The sequence below is a fragment of the Protopterus annectens genome, chromosome 7.part0 (assembly GCF_019279795.1).
Source record: "Protopterus annectens isolate FY-2018-M chromosome 7.part0, PAN1.0, whole genome shotgun sequence".
Classification (NCBI taxonomy): Eukaryota; Metazoa; Chordata; order Ceratodontiformes; family Protopteridae; genus Protopterus; species Protopterus annectens.
The window spans coordinates 1,908,721,294-1,908,745,889 of NC_056739.1; the positions used below are offsets into that span (position 1 = coordinate 1,908,721,294).

A 24,596-nucleotide genomic window follows, 5' to 3' on the forward strand; every position below is an offset into this window, starting at 1 on the left:
AAACAGCTGTCATGGCAGCAAATGAGGGAAATCAAATGAATCTGAAAACGGAGTCAGAACGAAAATAGCTGATCAGGAGAAAAGCTTCACATATCTGGGAGGTGTTTTTGACAAGGGAAGTCTGAAGAGGAGGTCAAAGCTAATAGCAGAGGTGCTGCAGCCAACTAGCACAAATTGTCAGGGATAGACTATGACCGAAGAATGCTAGAGAAGCTGAAAAGTAATGTGCGGAAAACAGTCAGCCATTCAGTGCTGCTGTATCGCACAGAAACCTGGTCAGTGAATGCAGAGCAACTGGGGAAGCTTGAGGTGATGGAGATGAAGTGCCTTAGACATGTAATATGATGTACACTATGGGCAGTCTAAAAAATTAAGACATCAGAGCAGAAGCCATAGTAACCAAAAATGCAGACAAGGTCAAGGTGGACAGATTATGACAGATCAGCCACATGTGCAGGAAAGCAGAACAAAATTTGGTAAAGTAGATTTTTTCCATGATACATGTTTATTAACTTGAAAGACATACTACACAGGCCAGGTATAAGCATCTTTGACTAAAAGCATAAAGAACACGCAGAAAACCATTAACAATTGCAATTAACCACCAGAAATAGAATGGAGTGAACCCTTAATAAAAATTAGGTTATAACAAGCCATTTGACATTACTATAGCTAAGGTAAAAGCATTGTCCAACAGTGTATATATGTAAAACAAAACAATTGCAACTCATGATCAAGATTACATCTCTTGATCTGACAAAGATGTTTATGTATATAATCATGTATTTCCTTGCCCTAGTCTAAGGTGAGTTTTTTTCCAATATTTAAACATTATTGCAAAGGTTATGAATACATCCTCCTTGACCACTTCAATAAATTTCCTAGACATCAAAAGATTGTCCTTGGTGACTCCCTGTGTGACTCCCTGTAACCAAAAGGCACTCTCTCAACAATATGACAGTATATCATACTGCCCAGGCTACAGAATAAAACACCACAGTCTATACCCCCTCCCTGCTTACAGTCTGGCAGCCTAAAATCATAAAAAAATAGTCCGCTTTGAGATCCTCACAATTCCCCCAGGTTGGTGTCTTCTTCAGACCTCTGTGTCAAAGCCTGGAAGGTGAGTGCTACTTCATGTTATGCAATTTGAAAAGGGTAAATTACACTGCTGGTGGAAGGTTATGAGTATTGAGGCATGCTCATACTTCTTTCTTGAGCATCTCATTGGTATCTGTCACAGTCTACTCTATCCAATTAATTGCGAACACTGACCAGTCAGTATAATTTGCAGTTTTCAGTGAGTTATAAATCAAGCCAGTGTTATTGTTTGCATATTGTCTCATCTGCCCAGATTTACACAGAATGTTTAGATTTTTGCCTCAAAATTTCAGTTTGTTCCTCATAAAAAAATTGTATTTTTGGCAAATTACTGGGATGATCTGAGGAATGAAATTTGTGGATAATGTTGTACATTTAAATTTCAGACTTCATATTCTTTAGAAAATCCATTTAAATACATGCTCTGTTATTCTAGCAACTTTTTAAGATTATAAGAGCAATACATAAAATCTGTCTCTATTTTTGGGCATTTGCACCCCCATTATTGCAGACTTTGTCCAAATTTCTTGGGCTAAGAGGTTGGGAGATATGATTGTGTGAATTTAAGTATTTTACATTCTATGCCTGGCGATCCATCTTGTTGCCTCTTGGCAGCCAAGTAGGTGAACCTCCTACTTAGCAGTTGCAAATGTTTCCACCATTGTATCATCTTAGAGTCAATGAGTCAATGGCCAAGATAAAATGCTTACCTTTCACATCAGATACATATATGAGTTTAGCCCTAATCCAATTATCCCACATAACCATGTCATTCTTGATTATAAATTTGCTACTGCAGTAGATTCTCTCCAAGGTGGACTCTTCTTAGTCTATCTCTGACCCAGCCTGCTGTTTGAACCATTATTTCTCTAGATCCCCAAGATTCCAGATCTTCTTAGAATGCACATCTCGTATTTCAATAGTCCTATGAATAACTAAAGTTTGCTCAAAACTAATCAGGTTACTCCTTGCCCTGAAAATCTGTCAGGCCACTGAGGCACAGACATACAGTTTCAAATTTAGGATGCTTATACCACCCCTTTATTTCTAGATGTCATCAGTCTCTTCCTATTGACTCTAGGGGCAGATTTCTACCATAGAAAGTCAGTCATGAGCTACTGGATTTTGTCTGTCCACTTTGTGACAGCCATGTGCAGTTGATGACATATGTAATAAAGCATTTTAGGGAACAAAACCATTTCAATTGCTTGCATTCTGCATATAAAGAGAAGTTTCAGATTATAACATTCCTGGAACTTGGTTTTCATGAATGCAAATAACGTTTTACAATTTCCATCTAACATATCTAGTATGGGTAAGACTATTTAAGCAGATTTGGGAAGGACAGGAAGAAGGTAATTAGTAAAAAGAATGCCAGTCAACATATTGATGGAATACAAGAAAGAAGACTTGTGACAATCGGTCACAGCTGTGGAAGAAGGTAGGATAGTGGCTCCAAATCAAACTAGATTGTGAGAGATCATCTGACAGTTAACACAATACCTCACCCTCATGTAAAGCAGGAAAAATGGTGCAGATGATGATGATGATGATGATGACTACACAGGGATGGGAATTACTTGCCAAAGGTTATGGGGTTCAATCAATACAATAAGTAGAAAACTCTTATGAAGAATACCTTTTGATGGGGTCAGGTTTTAAAGGAATAGGAGAATGTGCAGATAAAAAAATGTAAGACAATACAGTAGCTGCTCTTCCCACGGTTGTTTTGTGGAAGCAGACTGCACTTCTGAGTATAAACTAATGGGGGAAAATACTCTTTTTGGTATGCTACTTGTTTTAGGACCAAATTGCTTTCCGAGTGGAGTAACAGGGTATGTGCATGAGGTAAACCATCAGTCTACCATCTTAGGGTCAACAGTGGAATGGAAGAACCTCATTGCATCACAGTCCCTCCTTTTTGATTGGATAATGACTCTGAGTAGTAGGCAGAAATCTGCTTTGCTGAAATCCCAAAACAAAATGTGCAATGTTAAGATTTCTTACATTGCTACTTCCTTAGATGGTTTGTCTGTTAAGAGTTTTTGAGTAAATTGTAATTTTAAAAACTTTCCTCAAAGAACCTAAAGATAAATCTTGCAAAATTAGTTAGATGTATATACTATGCTTACTAATTTGATGTCAAAGTGGAATCATAATTATAAGCAGGATAGTAAACTTGACAACTATAATTATCTTGTTTGCTGTCTTTTCCTCCTCAAGGTCTAGAAATGCTGAAGATTTATTTTAAAACTGTTTGATACTTAATCAGTGTAACTAGTCCTGCCATTGCCCATTCTATTCCTCTTTGTTGCCTTATTCAGATTTGTGTTCTTTGTGATAAGAATAAGCATGCATACAAAATTACATATGTAATTGCAGCAAACCTAACTAACACATTCTACATTATTAAGCCAAGGATGGCAGCCCACAAATTACAGAAAGTAAAAGAATTCTGGGTAAAAGCAACCCACATAATCCCACCTTACATAAACTACAAATACTCATCTTATAGTAGGCTTAGCACATGAAAATGTCCAGTAGGAGGTTTGCTTGTTATAAAAATAGCACCCCTCCAACTCCTTGCTTTCTCTCCAAACCAGACAGATGATAACCTAATTTGGGATATTACCACCTAGCCTTTACTGAACTGTGGTGCTGGTGCTGCGGTAGCATTGTCGCCTCACAGTAAGATGTTATCCTGTTCGATTCTCAGCTAAAGCATCTTCTGTGTGTAGACATGCGTGAATGGGCGTACCTTTGTTGAAGGTTGTGTGTCAGAGCCAGCAACTCGGTATGTAAAAATCTACTGCCAATCATTAGCGGACTGAAGTTCTGCTGTGGCAACCCCTAACCGTGAAAAGCCGAAAGACACAACAACAACCACCTAGTCTTTACTGGGTAATAGGTTCTCATTACAATATGAATACTGCCATAGGCTGCAATCACTTCACAAATCACATTTAAAAAGAGACACCCTTCATTTGACCTCCTACTACTACACAAACACAACTTAATTATTGCAGGTGATGTTGCCAATGACAGAGAAACCACCAGGATACAGACCAAATGTTTTGTTCTTCACAAATGTTAGTATTAAACAAATAATTCTAACAAACGTAAAACTGAACCACCTCTATAGAAAACATACTCCTTGGGATTCACGAAGCAGTATTTTCTGTGCAGGAACAGTGTAGCCGCTCCTGCATGGAAAATGGCAGCTTCACAGTTCAGGTACATGCCATTTTGATGTGCACGAGCGGCCCTACTCTGTTCCAGCATGGAAAGCCATGCTGGATGCTAATCAGCTCATTTGCTGGTGAAAACCATGCAAATGAGCTGGATTAGTGATCCATCAAAGAGGCATGTCTCCGTGCTGGAACAGTGTAAGTTGCAGAAATGTATTCAGTTACTAACCAAATACATTTCTGCAAATCACACAATGGAGGCATGTCAGTGCTCCAGAAAGCACGTAATAATCAGGTCATGCATGCCAATTGCCACTGACATGCAAAACCATGTAAAAAAAAAAAGAAAATAAAACTTTTTTTTTTGTTGGCCGAACTCGGCCATTGAGGGCAGGGGAAGTGGTATGCTAGTGGGAGGCAGGAGAATATGTATAATTGGGGGGGGCTCATTATTACAACTTTCTGCATTTTGCTATTTTAGTCAATGGCATGCAGAAAGTAAACACTGGCATGGAACAGTGGTTGCTAAGGGGGAAGGATCGTGATTAGTGCAGTAACTAGGGCTTAAGGTAGTGGGGTATGTTAATGAGGGGACTTAGAAAAATTCCTGAGAAAGTTGTGATTCAGTATAAGTGTCAGACTGCACCTAACCGTGTAGGTGCTCTAACATGATCATGTAAGCTGGAGAAGCAAGGAACATGAAAAGGGGGTGTGTCATGCTTGCCCTAAGCACATTGGAGCTCTGTTGGCTGGTGTCAATTTAGCTAAGCACAGCTAAGCAAGGGGCATGGTTCAGGTTGTTTACTCTTATTCCATGAACTGAGGAGCATGTTCATGTGCAGGGGAAGAACATTTCATGCTGTTTACACTGCCTACATGCACAAAGAGGAAGGATATAGGAAAAGGTAAAGGAAAGGAAGTAGCAGAACAAAGGAAACACTGTACAAATCAGCACTATGGAAGTTTGCAACCCACAATGGGCCAATGAAAGCACTCAATAATACAGCTGGCAGGTGGCTGCAGAGCTGAAGATGGGAGGACATATAAAATAAAAAATAGAGGGCAACAGCATAAAATAAAGGTGAAATGAAGTAGAAATCACTACTATGGGATACTTGCAACTCAGAATGGGCCATGCAAATATAATACAGCACGCAGGTGCTGCATAGCTGAAGATGGGAGGACATGTAAAATAAAATTAAAGAGCAGCAGCACAAAATAAAGGTGAAATGACATAGAAATCACTACTATGGGAGTCTTGCAACTCAGATTGGGCCATGCAAATATAATACAGCAGGCAGGTGGCTGCATAGCTAAAGATGGGAGGACATGTAAAATAAAATTAAAGAGCAACAGCATAAAATAAAGGTGAAATGACATAGAAATAACTGCTATGGGAGTCTTGCAACTCAGATTGGGCCATGCAAATATAATACAGCTGGCAGGTAGCTGCAGAGCTGAAGATAGGAGGACGTGTAAAATAAAAAATAAGGGGCAACAGCATAAAATAAAGGAGAAATGAACTAGAAATCACAAATATGGGATACTTGCAACTCAGAATGGGCCATGCAAATATAATACAAGTGGCCACATAGCTGTAAATGGGAGGAGATGTAAGTAAAAATTAATTGCAAAAGGGGCAACAGCAGAATAAAGTCGATCATGCACAAATCACCACTAATGCCTCTAACACTCACAGTGGCCAAAGCAAAGGCATGAGTAGTATAGCTGGCAGCTGGAATGTATCGTAGACAGCCAATCGTACAGGCAGCATCAGCAGCACAACAGTATAAAGCATGGAAACCCCTTATAGTCTGTTTTTTCCCCACAAACTGTGTACCATTGGTGTATACATGCAGAGAAATTTTAACTTGGAAAATGTTAGGGGCTGCCATTGCTTTGATCCATCAGTATGTGCTAGAGGCTGACAGCAGAGAGGAGGATAATGCTGACAGATCAAGGAGGAGGAAAAGAGTGTACAGACCCAAGGTAACCTACCAGGGGCTACATGATCTGGAGATAGTAGAGTGCTACAGGGTGGACAGAGACATACTTCAGCAAATCACTGAACTGTGCTGGCCTCAACTCAGAGCTAGAACCAACAGAGGGAAACCCATCCCAGGGGATACCAAGGAATGTGTAGCCTTAACAATTCTAGCTAAAGGTACTTTCCAAAGACCTACTGGGGAAATCATGGGGGTCTCATAGGCATCTGCACCCAGGGTACTCCACCACTGCCTGGACACGATGCTAACTCATGCCAGTGAGCACATTTACTTCCCCAACACCCATGAGGAGAGGACCAGAAATATGTGTCTCCTCCACCATGTAGCACAATACCCAGAAGTACTGGGTGCCATAGACTGCACACACATCCACATCAAAGCACCACCTGGTGAACTGGGTAGGGTCTACATAAACCACAAGTGGTTCCCCCTCCATCAACTGGCAGGTCATGTGCAATGCCCAGGGCATTATCATGAATGTACATGCTGGCAGCCCTGAAAGCTATCACTACTCCTACATCTGACGATCATCACAGCTGTACCAGGCATTTGCCAGTGGGGGCATCCCATAAATCATCTGGTGGGGAATGCCAGCTATGCACTGGAGCTGTGGATGATGACATCCATCAGAAATGCATGCACACCCACACAAGAACGCCATAATGAGGCACATGCACATACCAGGATCATTATAGAGCATGTGTTTGGGATGCTCACGTCACAGTTCTGCTGCCTTGACATATCTAGTAAAGCCTTGCAGTACTCTCCAGCCACATGTGCACACATGTTCATAGTATGTGCCATGATACACAATATGATCCTGTGGAAACAACTGTAGCAGGAACAACATGAGTAAGGGCCACACAGCCCACCACTATTTCTAAGGTCCCCACAGGCACAGAGGGCCTCACAGGAGGAGGCCCCTGAGCCTGCCCCATAGGCAGACAGAGGCATGCCCAGTATGCTCACACCTTGGCAAAGAGGCAACACATAGCACACACACTGACATTGTACAGATCTCAGGGACTGACATCTCTCTCTGACTTGCACACACGGTAAAAATGGATGACACACACATCACATCACCTGTAACTTACCATGTATAGGCAGTGTACTGTGTGCATCCAACATAGGCAGCCCTCAAGCACCATCCTCACAACTGATGCAAGCACAAGGTAAGTCAGTCTTCTTAATATTAAAGGAATGGAATAATATGTTCTGCTAGCATATCTATGGTAATGCTGCATGCATGCAAGGGAATGGGGTGGCCTACTGGGATAGCAGCACACAACTGACAGCTATGTGGGACAACAGGAAATGTCTGGCCAAAACTGGTCACTACACACTATGTAGTATTACCCAAGGTGGCAAATCACACTGCATTATATGTGTGGGGACAACTAACTGGGGGGTCATAGGTCACAGGCATGGATGTCAGGGTGGGGGGTCCCATAACCACCTCTCACATCCACACAGCAAGTCAGCTGTAGAAAACTACAGAGAAATGTCTGGTAAAGGCACACAAATGGTGGCAATGTTAAATTAACCCCCTACAAACTCACACAGTCATAGCACAGCAGGACCCCCAGTTGCGGTAAGGCTATGATGGGTAAGAAGTCTGAAACTCAAAGGTATGCCAGTGCAGTCTGACCTGGCCTCTGTACTGATATGCCTCCAATCCCCAAGACAGAGCACTATAGTATGGTAAATGGAACCAAAATATATAGCAAATATCAGCATGGTCTGTGCAAATGTGTACAGTTGACAGGTGTGTGTCCCTCATATACCCACACAAATGCAGTAACATACATGTATGCATGGAAATAGCAGCATAGCACACATTGGCAGGGCTGTACCAATACACATGAAAACATGTTGCTTGTCCACAATATGCAGGGGTGAATGATCTATGTGTATGTGTGGTTAATACTGTCTGGATCTAGCCAGCATGTTCTCCTGGCGGTCATCCTGTACTGCCCTAGGTACAGTGCTGCCTTTGACAGGGCCATGTTCAGATAACTGCAATGCCAACTGTTATGCATGTCAGTGGCACCCACTGCTCTTCCACTGACATACTTGGAAGTCCCAGTGCTATGCAGAATATACTAAACATATTAGTGACATCTTGAGGGATGTGTAACAGAGGTGCCAGGGCTTTTGTGAATATAAGTGTTTTGTGTTACTTTTACCAGTCATCATTCTCAATAATCCTGTTTTCTTATGTATGCTTTTACAAAGAATGGACATGCCTCCACAGTTGAATGCACTCTGTACACACACTCATAACTCCCAACCTCTGACAGCAAGATGTCTGTACAAGAGCAGAAATAAAAGTGGAACAAAGGCACAATGATAGGTATGTGTTGTAAATATTGCCATTACATACTGAGAAAGTTGGTAGGGTGAGGGGTTTGTAGTAGTTGAAATGGTTTGAAGGTAATGTATTCTGAAACAGTAATGTCTGTATTATCATGTAACATCACACGTCACCAGGTTTCTGGACTGTTTACACAGCTGTATGTCATTCATAAATTCATAGATTCATACTAGGCTAACTGTCCTTGGGGGCCATTTTAAGCCTAGCCAATTAACCCATGTGAAAATCAAACCATGCACCTTGTGTTTCTAAGGTATGGACCTTAACCATTACGCCAACCTCTCACCCTCCATTACTACACTGCCTGTAGCAACACCTCACAAATGGCCTTGTTGGGAAAAATTTACATAGCTACCCTCATAATATTGGTCTATGCATCATACAACTAGTATTCCTCTGGTAAAGCACTGTGATGATCTGAAGATGTCTGGCACTAGGTAATGACAAAATACATTCCAGTTACAGACTACGGATATGTCAGAAAATGTCTGCTAAACAAAACAAGTACCCTGACAAAACTGTTGTGTACTCCTGAGAGGTATGGCTGTAGCACACAAAACCCTGGACTGGTGTACACATATCTCTGGAATAGAGTCCCACCCTAAATATAGAAGGTCTCACTGAGCATGCTCCTACACTTGGAGAATCACAGGACATGTTGGAACCCACATCAAAATATATGACTGTATTGTGTATATCTGTCCATGCATACAGACAGCTATGTACATCTCCACTGTTCCCACACACACACACATCAGGCAGGAATACACACAGCTGGCTGTAGGTGGCCCATATCTGATATATCTGCATCCTTTGTGTCAGATACACACACACATATATATGAGCAACAGATATATGTCAAGCATACACACATATAGATGTGGGGAACTGAGAGACAGACAGTAATACAGAGAGAGAGAGACACAGGGGGCACAGACAGAGTGAGTCACATACACAGATACCTTGAATGGCATACAGTGATGTCCTCCTGTGGACAGTGGCATACCAGTTGTAAACAGTTGTATGTGCTAGCATAAAAGGTGAGCCCCATTGTATAACAGTACTGAAGTTGAGTTTATAATATCACATCATCTGCATGGGTGTGTGTGTGTGTGTGTGTGTGTGTGTGTGTGTGTGTGTGTGTGTGTGTGTGTGTGTGTGTATAACTCCATAGGTCCAACTATTAGGAGACTCCTTCCACTCAGTACCCTTCACTTTGCTCTATTTCACATCATCTGCTGCTGTCATTCACTTTAGAAGTACTATTGCACATTGATCACCCCTATAAGCTCTGTAGCATGTGCGATAACTGCGTAACATTATAGTACACATAACTAGATAGGTAGGGGTTATAATCTCAATACTGGTGAGTGTGTGTGTGTGTGTGTGTGTGTGTGTGTGTGTGTGTGTGTGTGTGTGTGAGACAGCTGTGTATGTAAGAATGAGGGTGTGTGTGTGTTTGCTTTTTTGTAAGTGAAACAGTTTTAGGCCATTCACATCCACAGCACTTCCCAGTGCTCCAGTGTATCAGTCCTGCTGATGCCATTCCCCTTATTGTTACCTTTGGCCAGCTGTTAACCCAATAAGCTCCATAGCATGTGTGATAAGTGAGTAACACTATAGTACAAATCAGTAGATAGACATGGGTTCTCATCTCAGATCTGAAAAAATGAGTGTGTGTGTATGTTTGTAAGAAGAATATTTTGATAAGTTTCACATCCAAAAGCCTACTTTATCAAGTCTGCTGATGTCATTCCCCTTATCAGCACCTTTGGCCATTTGCAAGGCAGGCAAGCTCTGTAGCATGTGTGATAACTGTGTAACACTGTAGCACAAAGAAAAAGATAGGTGGGGGTTCTATTCTCAGATTCAGCAAATGTGTATGTGGAGTAAAGTGTGTGTGTGTATATGTTTGTATGAATAAGTATTTTGATAGGTTACCCACCCACTAGCCTACTTTAGCAGTTGTGCTGATGTCATCCCCCTTATAGGTACATAGGCATACCTCTCAACTGTACAGATTTTTGCACAATGTCCGGATGTCTCCCTCATATATTTGGTCTATTTCTGACAAACTTATGCTTTTCTGGCAAAACAGTGGCAAAGCAGTAAAGATTGAAGTTAGAAAATAATGACAAACATTTGAGTTTCAGACTGTATAACCTTCAGACAATTCTTGCTGATGTCAAACTTATTATTCTATACACTTTCTAAGTTTGCAGGAGCAATATTTAAAAAGTGCCCCTATTTTTGGGCCTTTTTCCCACTTTTATTTATGGCTTTGTCCAGATGTCTTGCTCAAAGAGATTGAGAGGTGTGTACATAGCTATGTACTAGGCTAATGGCCCTGGAGCCATTACAAGCCTAGGCCATAGATGTCCCCTGCCATTGTGCCACCTGACATTAGTTACCAGTGCTGCCAGCAGGTAGAGCCACTGTACTGATCCCTGGGGTGAACTTTTTATTACCCATCCACTCATCAAGATCTCTCTGCAAAAGGGTCATTTAGGTGCTTTGCTTGACATGTATGGGAAGTCTTTTCCAGGGTATTTCCAGTCTCTGGGTGATGAACCTGTCCCCCTAGCATGTTGTGTTGATTGTGGTAATGAGGTTGATGTCCCTGCAGTGTGTGGTGCAGAGAGATTGGGATGTGTTTAGATGTAGCAGTTGGAAAAGAGCTGGGTCAGACATGGCTTTTCAAGTCAAGCAGAGATCACCTCTAAGTAGGTGACAAGAGACAGAGAATAGCCAGAGTCTTTTGAGTCTGTCTGTGTAGGACAGTTGTTGAATGGCTAGGATCCTCATTGTGTGGTACTTCTGTGCCCTTTCCAGCTGTTGCAGGTGTCTACTTATGTACATGCCAAATGGGCCATTATATGTGATGAGTGGTCTAATGAGGGAAGAGTACACAGAGATGATGACCTCTTTCTTCCTGAATGCAAAACTCTTGGTAATGACATGTACCACAAAGAGGGATTTCCTGACCACAATGGCAATGTGGTGGTTAAAGGACAAGTTGCTGTCAACCTGTGTCCCCAGTTCTTTAATAATGCCTAAAGTGTTCAATGGGCACCCATTGATGTGGTACTTAGTGGGAACTGAGATTTTACCAAAGGGGCTGATGGTGCATTCTGTGGTGTTAAGCTACAGGCCATGGTTTCACACCGGTCAGTGGTCTCAGTGAGGCCTTTCTGCAGGATGTCTGCATCACTTGTGGAGTTAATGATGGCTCCCAGCTTGCACCTGTCTGTGAACTTGGTCAACCAGAGTTCCATTGTGTTGGCCTGGAGTCCTGAGAACTAGATGCTGAACAGGAGAGTACCCAGTAGTGATCTCTGTGGGACTCCACCCATGACTGGCTGGCAGTCTGACTTGGAGCTTGCTACTTTCACACTATGTGTTCTATCTGTGAGCCAATTTGCAACCCCCCCTTAGAGATATAGGGGTTGATACCCTACTTTGGTAAGTTCAACCATAATTCCTGACTGAGGAATGGTATCAAGACACTTGGCCAGATTGATGTAGGCTGTATGCAGTGCTTTATTGTGATACACAGCCCTGGTGACTGACTTGAAGAAGCCAAACAGGTTGAGCAGGCATGATCTCACTTTCAGAAAGCCGAACTGTGGGGAGGGGGTCCAGAGTTAGGAGATTACCTATATGTTTGTCTATCAGGTCCCTGAAGATGTGCTCCATAGCTGTACATATCACACATTTAAGGCTAATGGAATGATAATTCCCAGGGTCTGTAGTTCCTACACCTTTATGGAGAGGGATGACTGTAGCAGTGTGCCATATGGAAAGGACAAATCCTGAGGTGAGGCTGTGACTGAAATGAGCACACAGAGGTGTTGCCAGGTTTCTCTGTAGTTCAGCTTTACCTCTGTCTCCCCTCTAAGGGAATGCTCCAAATGGTAAAGGAGTGCCAGCCACCCAGGGGTACTCCTCGCAGGTTACACCTGGGACCTAACATATAGGTAACTATCATTCTAAGCCTTTTGGTTTAAGCACTTGGGCTTCAGACCAGTTGTTTTACATTAAGAAGGTTTGTGGTCTGCCCTGTTGTCCTTCTAAGTTTCGAACTGCTGATTGAAGGCTCAGTGTCTGTTATTCAAAAAGTGTATTAGTTCTGGTTTAAGCACTTGGGCTTCAGGCCAGTTATTTTACATTAAGAAGGTTTGTGGTCTGCACTCTTGTGGGAGGAGAGGCTGGACTCTGCCTTTCTGAGCTGGGAATTTCTAGTTAAAGGCTTATAGTGCCTGCACATTTGAACTGTTTCTTACTGAAATTGGTGCACCATGTTTGCTGTAGCATAGACTAGATCCAGGCCTGCTGAATCTAACTTTGTTTGTATAACTTGAGCACTAATCCAGGCCTTCTTAAAAGTATTCAATTGTATTTATTACTGCTTGGTAGTAACCTGATTAAAGTGTAGCTATCATTCTAAGCCCTTTGGTTTAAGCACCAGTTGTTTTACATTAAGAAGGTTTGTGGTCTGCACTGTTGTGGCAGAAAAGGTAGCTTACATCCTTCTAAGTTGGGAACTGCTGATTGAAGGCTGAATGTCTGTTATTCTAAAAGTGTATTAGTTCTGGTTTAAGTACTTGGGCTTCAGGCTAGTTATTTTACATTAAGAAGGTTTGTGATCTGCACTCTTGTGGGAAGAGAGGCTGGTCTCTGCCCTTCTGAGCTGGGAATTTCTGGTTAAAGGCTTATAGTGCCTGCATATTTAAACTGTTTCGTACAGAAATTGGTGTGCCTTGTTTGCTGCCACATAAACTAGATTTAGGCCTGCTGAATCTAGCTTTGTTTGTATAACTTGAGCACTAATCCAGGCCTTCTTTTTTGAAGAAGGTTCCCCTGAACCCCAGTTGGGGCTCAGTTTTGAGATTTTTTTGCTGGTTAATTGGGTCATTTGTTTAAATGCCTTTTCTGATTGCTTGTAGTCATCTAAAGCTGTTTTAAGTGTATTTTTTACTGTTTGTAGTCATGTAAAGCTGTTTTAAGTGTATTTTTTACTGATTTGCCTTATCTTTTCAAAGTTTTTCTTTGTTTCCCACCTTTCTAAACTAGTTTAGTCTAGTTTTCAGGCTAGTACTGAATTCAGGGCTGTGTTACAAGTTTCTGAGTTGCCCATACCTTACTTGGATAGAAGGAGGTTTGTCTGTTCACCTCTGAGAGAGGGAGCTTTGAGCAACCATCTGCCCCTGGAGGAGTGGTTCCAGCCCAGAAGTTAGTAGTTTATACACCATTTTGGGCTAATTTCTATCTCTTTCATTTCCCTGCTGTAAAAAACATGTTTGCACAGTTTTGCATGTCCAGGCAGTGCCAGTTAGCTAGGGCTGAATTATTCCTGGCTCCACCAAGTCTCCATTAAAGTTTTTCCCTTGAAAGTAGTCTAATCACTTAAAAAGCATCCTACAGTCCATCACTTGCTCAGACCTAATAGCAAACACTAATATACCCCAACACTTGATTGCTCATCAGGACAAGACTCATTATTCACCCCTCACCAACCAAATGACTAAGCAGCTCACCCTACTATTCAGGCATGACCAAAGGGCAATTTCAGGTATACTCTCCAGTCCAGCTGGTGAATCCAGGTATCCTGAGGCAATGTTACAACTGCCTCATGTACACAGACAACCCTCTCCTCCTACCACAAAACATTAACATATGTGAGAGATGAAACTATATAGCTAAATTGGAGGCTAAGCTCTCTACACTCAAGACTGGAACAGGCAGTCATGAGGAGAAGGTTAACACTTGCACCACACCTCCAGCCTCACATAAACATACTAAACCCGCACTGGCAAAAAATACACATAAATACACAAAATCATATTCAGAGACTCTAAATAATAACTTGCAAAAGCATCAGAGACCTCCAAAGCCAACACCCAAAAAACCTGCACCTCCCATCGCAAACCAGACAACAAATAGGTTTTAGGTTTATAGGTAGGTACTAGTCTATAGGTAGGCACTAGTCTATCTGCCCGAAGACATTTATAAGCCTAGACAGAATGTGTTGGCTTTCACCGCCCCCTTAGATTAGTTCCCTGTGCCTCTGTCCAGCATAGCCATTGAAGTGATCCCTGGGGTTAACTTTCTGTTTCCCATCCACTCGTCAGGGTTTCTGTTGAAGAGGGTTAGCGAGGAACTATGCTTAATGTAGATTGGAATCTTGTTCCAGAGCATGGGAAGTCTCTGTTACAGGAATATATCCTTTCAGCATGTCTTATTTAATGTTGTGGTGAGGTTTAGATCCCTGGAGCATGTGGCTCGAGGGGATATGGTTTTCTTTAGGTGGAGCATGTCCATCAATTCTGGGTTGGATATGGCCTTGTATGTCACCTCTGAGTAGGCGGTATGCAACTGAGTACGGCTGGAGTTTCTTCAGTCGAGCTGCATAGGGCAAGTGCTTGAGGCCGGTGATCCTCTTGGTGAGGTACTTCTGTAGTCTTTCCAGTTGTTGCAGGTGTCTTGTAAGGTACTTGTATTTTATGATGGGTCTGATGAGTGATGCATAGAGGGGCCCAATGACCTCTTTCAATCTGGATGCAAACCCTTTTTTGATTTGGTGGGCCACATAGAAGGATTTTCTAACCACTTTGGCAATGTGATTATCAAAGGAGGGGTTGCTATCTACTTGGGTCTCCAGATCCCTTATTACGTCTTCCATATTTAGGGGGCTACAACCTATGTGGTAGTTTGTGGGTACTTTGTTTTTTCCAAAGGGGATGACTATGCACTTTTTGGCATTTAGCTTGAGGCCATGGTTTTGACACCAGGAATCTGTCTCAGTGAGACCCTTTTAGAGGATGTCTTTGTCAGCTGGAGACTCAGTTATAGCCCCTAGTTTGCAGTCATCTGCAAACTTGGTCAGCCTTAGTCCTCCTGTGCTTGCCTGTACCTCTGAGAAGTATATGTCGAACAGGAGGGGTCCTAGGACCGAGCCCTGGGGAATGCTACTTGTAACCGGTTTAGAGTCAGAACTAGCTCCCGCAACTCTTACCATGTAGGTTCTGTCTGTGAGCCAGTTGGCAACCCATCTCATGACGTAGGGGTTTATGTTTAGGCTGGTGAGATTGTCTATAATACCTGAGTGGGAAATAGTGTCGAAGTCCTTTGCAAGGTCTAGGTAGGCTGTGTGCACCACCTTTCTCTCGTCTATAGCCTTGGTAACTGTTTCAAAGAAGTCCATCAGGTTTAGGAGGCATGATCTGCCCTTAACAAAGCAGAATTGGGTAGGTTCCAGTGTCTGGAGGTTTCCAATGTCTCTGTTAATGAGATCCATGATAATGCACTCCAAAGCTTTGCCGATCAAACTAGTCAGGCTTATAGGGTGATAGTTCCTGGGGTCCGTTGTGGCTCCACCTTTGTGGAGTGGAATAACCATTGCTGTGCGCCACTCTGTGGGCACATAGCCTGTGGAGAGGCTGATTTTAAACAGTGTGTTTAGGTGAAGGGTTAGTTCATCTTTGAGCTCATGTAGGACACAGCCTGGGACACCGTCTGGTCCCATTGATGCTGTGTTTTTGGCTTTGGAGAGGGCTGTTTTAACCTGAGTGACTGTGATTTCAGGAGCACTACATTCTTCTGGTGTAGTTATGGGCCCTTTTGGGGGTGAGAGGGGGATGAAGTTTGCACTGAACCTGTCTGCCAGGATGTTGGCTATATCTGTAGGTTTCAGTGTATTTTGTGCCATTCTGCACCACCCCCAACAGATCTGAGAATTGCCACTTAGATTCTTGACATAGCTAAAGAATGCCTTGTGGTTATCTTTGGAGTCCATGGCAATTTTTCTTTCGAAGCTAGCCTTGGATGATTTTATGAGGGAATGTAGTTTCTTGCTGATACTGATCAGGGATGTCTTCCCTTCTTGGGATTTTACTCTTTTCTGTACTAGTTTCCTCCTTCTATTGTATAGCTTGTTTATGGCAGGGGTCCACCAGACTGGTTTCCTTTTCTAGGAGGAATGAGTCTTGGTTTTGTTTGGGATAGCACAATCCATGCATTCTTGTAGGTGCCCGTAGAGTGCATTAGTAAAGGATTTTGCAGCTTGGACAGCGTTATCCCTTAGCATGGGAGCTTTGAAACTTCCCAGCTCGGTATTAAGTAACGTGAAGTTTGATTTTGAAAAGTTTTTCACAGTGGTTTCTTTGACAGGGGGTGGTGGTGGAATATGGATATCCAGAGTGATTAGTTTATGGTCAGATCTAACCAGTGAGGAGTTGACCTCCAGTGTGGAACGCCAGTCGCCCATGTTGGTGATGACCATGTCCAATATGTTGTCAACTCTGGTGGGGGTGTTGACCAGTTGATCCAGGGCATTTATGTTTATAAATTCTAGGAAATGTTGGGCAAGGGAGTTTGTACTTGAGTAGTTCTCCCAGTTAATTTTTGGGTAATTAAAATCACCTAATATCAGGGTGTTTGGTAGGACCTTTATGTTTCCCAGTGTTTCCAGGAATGCGGAGTGCAGGTCCTGGGACATGGTGGGCGATCTGTAGCAAGCTACAATTTGAATAGCAGTTTTGCCCATTTTTAGTTGCACGTAGATTATCTCTGAAGCATCGTGCTGTGCCACTAACCTGGAGGTATGGGTATCCTTGATGAATATGGATACTCTCCCGCCTTTTGTATTTAGGTCCGGGTTTTGTGGCCGAAATGTATGGTATGAGTTGTAGCCTGGTAGTGCTGGGGTGCTCTCTGGATCCTTAAACCAGGTTTCTGTTACTGCACATTTATCAATTTTCTCCATACTGAGGAGTGCCTCGAGTGCATGCATTTTGAGGTTTAGACTTCTGGCATTGAGTAGCATTACCCTCAGTTTTTTGTTACTTGTGTTATTTACGGTTGTGTTTTTGTCTTTTGAGCCTTGCCTAAAAAAGGCACTATGGGGGTGGAAAGAGCCTTGGCCAGTATTCAAAATCCTAAGGGTGACAGGTGCAAGCCATCTCTAGCAAAGCAGCGTGGCTTGTCGAGCATGTCATCCCAGGCTGACAGACACTGGATCCCCTTTGAATGACACCAGAAGCTTAGCCAATTGTTGAAATTGATAATTTTTTCTCTATACTGTGGTATCATTCTTGGTGAGGGCAGAATGCTACTCAGGGTCATACCGACTAGGGCTACATGATCAGAGAGCTCCTCCATGTCTCTTTTCATGTAGTCCAGGGAGGTACAGCTCAGGTCATTCACACCAACATGAACAATGACAGAGTCATATTTGCACTTGTTCTGGAGTGACCTGAGTGCTTGTGTTATGTGGCGTTTCCTGGCACCCGACAGGCAGCTAACAGTAATCTTCTCCTTGTTCAGCCTAGTGAGTGGGACGTCAGTGTGCCTGACCATAGAGTCACCTATTACTAGTGTGTTGGGTATGTTATTTTGCTTTAAGGGCTATGATTGTGTGGCACACTGGTTTTGTGAAGTATGTGTTTCATGGTTTGTGTTGGGGGGTAGAGTTTGCTTGGATGTCTGCTTTGGAAGTCTCTGTTGCTTCTGCAGATTTTTATTTAGAGCCTCCGAGTATGTATTCATGTATTTATGTGTGTTTTTTGCCGGTGCTGGTTTCATAGGTCTATGTGAGACTGGTGGTGTGATGCAAGTAATTCCCTTCCCCTCTTGACTGCCTGGTCTAGTCTTGGGTTGAGAGAGCTTAGCCCCCAGTTTGACTTTGTAATTGTTTCTCTCGTGTGTATTAGTGTTTGGTGGAAGGAGGAGAAGGTTGTCTGTGTACATGAGGCAATTGTAACATTGCCTCAAAATGCCCAGATTCATCAGTTGGACCAGAGATTACACCTGAAACTGCCCTTTAGACATGCCTGGATAGGTGCAGTGAACTGTTTTACTGATTGGCTGGTAAGGTCAAATAGAGAGCCTTGTCCTTCTCTACAGTATATGGGGGGGGGTCTAGTGCTAAGGTTTATTAGTGCTTGCTATGAGTTTTGAGCAAGTGAGTGCCAGTATGAAAAGTGAATAGTTTGAATGCTTAAGTTGAAAGTTTGTCTAGTTCCAAGGGACAAATTGAAGAGTAGGCTTTGTGGAGCCAGGAATAGTTATACCCTAGCTAATCGGCGCTGCCTGGCACGCAAAACCTTGCAAATGCGGGTTTTATAGCAGGGAAATGAAAGAGAGAGAAATTTGCCCAAAATGGCCAAAAAACTACTAATTTCTGGGTTGAAACCACTCCTCCAAGGACAGATAGGCTGCTCAAAGCTCCCTCTCTTACAGTGAACAGAGAAACTTCCTTCTATCCAAGTAAGGTATGGGCAAACACAGAAACTTGTAACAGCCCTGAAATCAGCATTAACTTGAAAACTGGACTATACTAGCTTAGAAAGGTGGAAACCAAGTATATATTTTTTTTGTTTGTTTTTTTCAGAAAATAAAGCAGATACTATCAAAAAAACACTTCAAATTCACAGAAATGTCTATCACACTTGAGAATGTAGCCTACAACAGTTAAACAGGTAATTTAAACACTAAAATGACTTTGTTAAAGTCTAGGCGGTAAAATAAGTAAAATATGTAGCTGAAACAAGCTTTTTAAATCACAGAAACTCTAGAAAATTGACATTTTAGGTGGAATTAGCTACAGGCAGCAAGAAAAATGCAGAAAAATTATACTTAATCACTCCAAAGTCTCTCTTTTTTCTCTCTGCTGCTGTAGAACTCTGCAGGGCACCAGGTAGGAGCTTGGAGCTTGCTCAGCTGCATACTAGCACAAAAACCTTGCAAATGTAAGTTTTATAGCAGGGAAATGAAAGAGATAGAAATTACCCCAAAATGGCCAATAAACTATTAATTTCTGGGCTGAAACCACTCCTCAAGGGAGAGATAGGCTGCTCAAAGCACCCTCTCTCACAGTGAACAGAGAAACTTCCTTCTATCCAAGTAAGGTATGGGCAAACACAGAAACTTGTAACACAGCCCTGAATTTATCACTAACCTGAAAACTGGACTATACTAGCTTAGAAAGGCAGAAAACAAGTATTTCTTTGTTTGAGTTTTTTCAGAAAATAAAGCAGATACAATCAAAAAAACACTTTAAATGCACAGAAATGTCTATCACACTTGAGTGTGTAGCCTACAACAGCTAAACAGGAAATGTAAACACAAAAGCGACTTTGTTAAAGTGCAGACAGTAAAATAAGTACAATATGTAGCTGAAACAAGCTTATTAAATCACAGAAACTCCATTAAATTTGTCATTTTAGGCGGAATTAGCTAAGGGCAGCAAGAAAATGCAGAAAAATTATACTTAATCACTTAAAACACATATGATACTTAATCACTTAAAACACGTAAAACACAATCAGTGTGCCGCACAATCACAGCCCTTAAGGCAAAATAACATACCTAACACACTAGTAATAGACGACTCTATAGTCAGGCACACTGACATCTCACTCACTAGGCTGGACAAGGAGAAGGTTACTGTTAGCTGCCTGGCGGGAGCCAGAATCTGCCACATGACACAAGCATTCAGGTCACTCCAGAACAAGTACAAATATGACTCTGTCATTGTTCATGTTGGTGTGAATGACCTGAGACGTACATTCCTGGACTACATGAAAAGAGACATGGAAGAGCTCTCTGATCATGTAGCCCAGGCGGGTATGACCCTGACCCTGAGTAGCATCCTGCCCTCACCAAGAATGATACCGCAGTATAAAGAAAAAAATATCAATTTTAACAATTGTCTAAGCTTCTGGTGTCATTCAAAGGGGATCCAGTGTCTGTCAGCCTGGGCTGACATGCTCATCAAGCCTCGTAGCTTCACAAGAGATGGCTTGCACCTATCACCCCTAAGCTTTCGAACAGTGGCCAAGGCTCTTGCTGTCCCATAGTGCCTTGTTTAGGCAATGCTCAAAAGTCAAACCCACCTCTGTAAACAGCACAAACAAATAAATAAACAAATATGCTACTCAACGCCAGGAGTTTAAATCTCAAAATGCACATGCTCGAAGCACTCCTCAGTATGGATAATGTCGACATCTGTGCAGTAACTGAAACCTGGTTCAAGGCTCCACAGAGCACTCCAGCACTACCGGGTACAACTCATACCACACATTTTGGCCAGAGAACATGGACTGAAACACAAAAGGAGGGGGTGTATCCATATTCATCAAGGATACCTATGCCTCCAGGTTAATGGCACAGCATGATACCTCTGAGATCATCCATTTGCAACTAACATTGGACAAATCTGCAATGCAAACTGTAGCCTGTTACAGATCACCCTCCATGACCCAGGACCACCACTCCGCCTTTCTGGAGACAATGGAAAACATGAAGGTCCTACCAAATACCCTGATATAGGGCGATTTTAAGTACCCTACCGTTAACCGGGAAAACTACTCAAGTACAAATTCCCAGGTCCAGTGCCTCCTGGAATTTATCAACTCAAATGCCTTGGATCAGCTGGTAAACTCCCCTACCAGAGGTGAAAACATATTGGACCTGGTCATCACCAACATGGGCGACAGGTGTTCTACACCGGAGGTCAACCCGTCACTGGTTAGATCAGACCATAAACTAATCACTCTGGATGTCCACACCACACCACCACTCCCAACTAAGGAGACCACAGTGGAAACAAACTTCACCTTACTTAAGACAGAGGTGGTAAGTTTCACAGCCCCCATGCTAAAGGATAACAGTGTCCAAAATGCAGGAACCTTTACAAATGCAGTCTATAAGCACCTACAAGGATGCATGGATCGTGCCATCCCTAGCAAAACCAAGACTCACTCCCCTAAGAGAAGGAAACCAGTCTGGTGGACCCCTGCTATAAACAGGCTATACAATAGGAGGAGGAAACTAGTTCAGAAAAAAAAAGCAAATCCCAAAAAGGAAAGACATCCCTGATCAGTATCAGTAAGAAACTAAGGTCCCTCATAAAATCATTCCTAGGCTAACTTTAAAAGAAAGCCAAGGATTCAAAAGATAACCACAAATCCTTGTTTAGCTATGTCAAGAATCTAAGTGGCAACTCACAGATATGCTGTGAGATAGTGCAAAATAGCACAAAATATACTGAACCTACTGATATTGCCAACATCCTGGCAGATAGATTCAGTGCAAACTTCACCCCCCTTTCACCTCCAAAAGGGCTGACAACAATTCCGGAAAAGTGTAGTGTCCCGGAAATCACAGACACACAGGTGAAAACAGTCCTTTCAAAGGCCAAAAGCACAGCATCAATGGGGCAAGATGGGGTCCCAGGCTGTGTCTTGCATGAACTACAGAACAAACTAACCACTCACCTAAGCACACTGTTTAACCTCAGCCTCTCCACAGGCTACGTGCCCATAGAATGGTGCACAGCAATGGTTATTCCACTCCACATAGGAGGGGCCACAACTGACCCTGGTAACTATCGCCCCATAAGCCTGACTAGCCTGGTCTGCAAGGCTATGGAACGCATCATCATGGAACTCATTAACAAAGACATAGGGAACCTCCAAACACTTGACCCAACCCAGTTCGGCTTTGTTAAGGGCAGATCATGTCTACTAAATCTGGTTGACTTCTTTGAGACAGTCACCAAGGCCATAAATGAGGGAAATGTGGTTCACACAGCCTACCTTGACCTCATCAAGGCTTTTGACACCATTCCCCACTCAGGAATTATAGAAAAACTCACCAGCCTGAACATTAACCCCTACGTCACAAGATGGGTTGCTAACTGGCTTACAGACAGAACTTACATGGTAAGAATAGCGGGCTCCAGGTCCATCTCTAAACCAGTCATAAGTGGTGTCCCACAAGGCTCAGTCTTGGGACCCCTACTGTTCAGCATATACTTCTCAGAAGTACAGGCAAACACAGGAGGACTATGGCTAACCAAGTTCGCCGATGACTGCAAACTGGGAGCCATAATTGACTCTCCGGCTGACACGGACATTCTCCAAAAGGGCCTTACTGAGATGGATACCTGGTGCCAAAGTCATGGTCTCAAGCTAAATGCCAAAAATGCATAGTCATCCCGTTTGGGAAAAACAAAACACCCATGAATTACCACATAGGTGTCAGCCCCCTCAATACAGAAGAGGTAATCAGAGATCTAGGGACTCAGGTAGATAGTAATCTCTCCTCTGACAATTATATTGCCAAAGTAGTTAGGAAATCCTTCTATGTAGCCCATCTAATTACTAAAGGGTTTGCATCTAGAAATAAAGAGGTTATAGTGCCCCTCTACTCGTCACTCATCAGACCAATCATAGAGTACAATGCTCAATTTGGGATGTACCTCACAAGACCCTTTCAACAGCTGGAAAGACCACAAAAGTACCTCACCAAAAGGATTACTTGCCTCAAACATATGTCATATGCAGCCCGAATGGAAAAACTCAGGCTGTACTCAGTGCCATATCGCTTACTCAGTGCTGATCTCTGCCTGACTTACAAAGCCATGTCCAACTCAGAATTGATGGACATGGTCCACCTAAAGAAATCCAAGTCACTGCGAGCCATTTGCTCTAGTGAACTAAACCTCACCACAGCAATAAATAGAACATGCTGAAGGGATAGATTACTGTCACAGAGACTCCCCATGTTATGGAACAAAATTCCTAACTACATTAGGCAGATCCCCTCACTAACACTCTTCAAGAGAAACCTTAACAAGTGGGTAACAGAAAATACACACCTGGGATCACTTCATTGGCTCTTCTTGACAGAGGCTCAGTTAATTAATCAATGGGGCGGTGAAAGCTGACACACTCCGGCTAGGCTTATAAATGCCCTCGAGCAGATAGCCTAGCACCTATCTATGAACCTATGAACTTATAGGAGGTAGCATTGTGCAATAACTCAGAGCACATCTGGGTATTGGTGTGGAGGTTCTTGATATAACTGTCAAAGTATTTGTGATCATTGTCAGTGTCTGCTGCAATTCTGCCATCATATGCAATTTTAGATGATTCCATGAAGGATCTCAAGTTGTTGGTGAGGCTAATAATGGTGTTCTACCACTCTTGGGACTCCACCTTTTTCTGCAGCTGTGTCTTCCTTTTGTTGTACAGGTTATTAATGGCAGGGGACCACCTATTTGGCCTCCAGTGTTTGGAGGTGCATGTCAGGGTTTTGTTGGGTATGGCTAGTTCCATGCTTTGATTTACTTGTTTGTACAGTGCACTTGTGTATGATTTGGCAGTCATGCAGGTATTCTCCATTGGCATGGGTGCTGTGAAATTAGCCACCTCTATTCTCATGAGTCCAAACTCAGCTGTGAAGACACTGTCCAAGGTAGTTACCTTTGCAGGGGTAGTGGTTGTGATGTTGATTACCATGGTGATTACTCTATGTTTGATCCGACCAGGTAGCAATTGACTACTGTTGTCACGCAATGGCCTCATATGTTGGTAATCAACACAAATCAAGGATGCTGCTTCCTCTACTGGGTGTCAGTATGAGCTGGTCCAGGGGATTGGAACTGATGTATTTTAGGAAATGTTGGGCCAGTGTATTGGTGCATGAGTATCTTTCACACTTGATGGAGGGGTAGTTGAACACCCCTAGTATGTGAGTGTTGGGTTGGACCTTGATAGATTCCAGGGTGTTGAAGAATGTGGCATGAGAGTGTAGGGACATGGATGTGGACCTATAGCAAGCTAAGACCTGGATTGCACTTCCACCCAATGTAAGTTGTACCTGACACATGTCAGATGCATTATACTGGGATAGTACTCTGGATGTGTGCATATCCATTACCAATATGGACACATTACCACCTTTGGAGTTGTGGCCCATGTTATGGGACTGAATAGTGTGGAATGAGTTGTAGGCTGGTTGTGCAGAGGTGCTGTCTGCTGCTGTAAAACAGGTCTCTGTTACAGCATAAATGACAATGTTCACTATTTTGAGAAGATGTAGATATCTAGTGTTGAGCAGCATGACCCTCTGTTTGCA

At 42.7% G+C, this 24,596-nt stretch overlaps 1 pseudogene; it reads left to right on the forward strand.

Annotated features, from left to right (window-relative positions):
* Positions 1-201: 201 nt before the first annotated feature.
* Positions 202-24,596, forward strand: part of LOC122806203 — a 67,903-nt pseudogene continuing 43,508 nt past the window's right edge.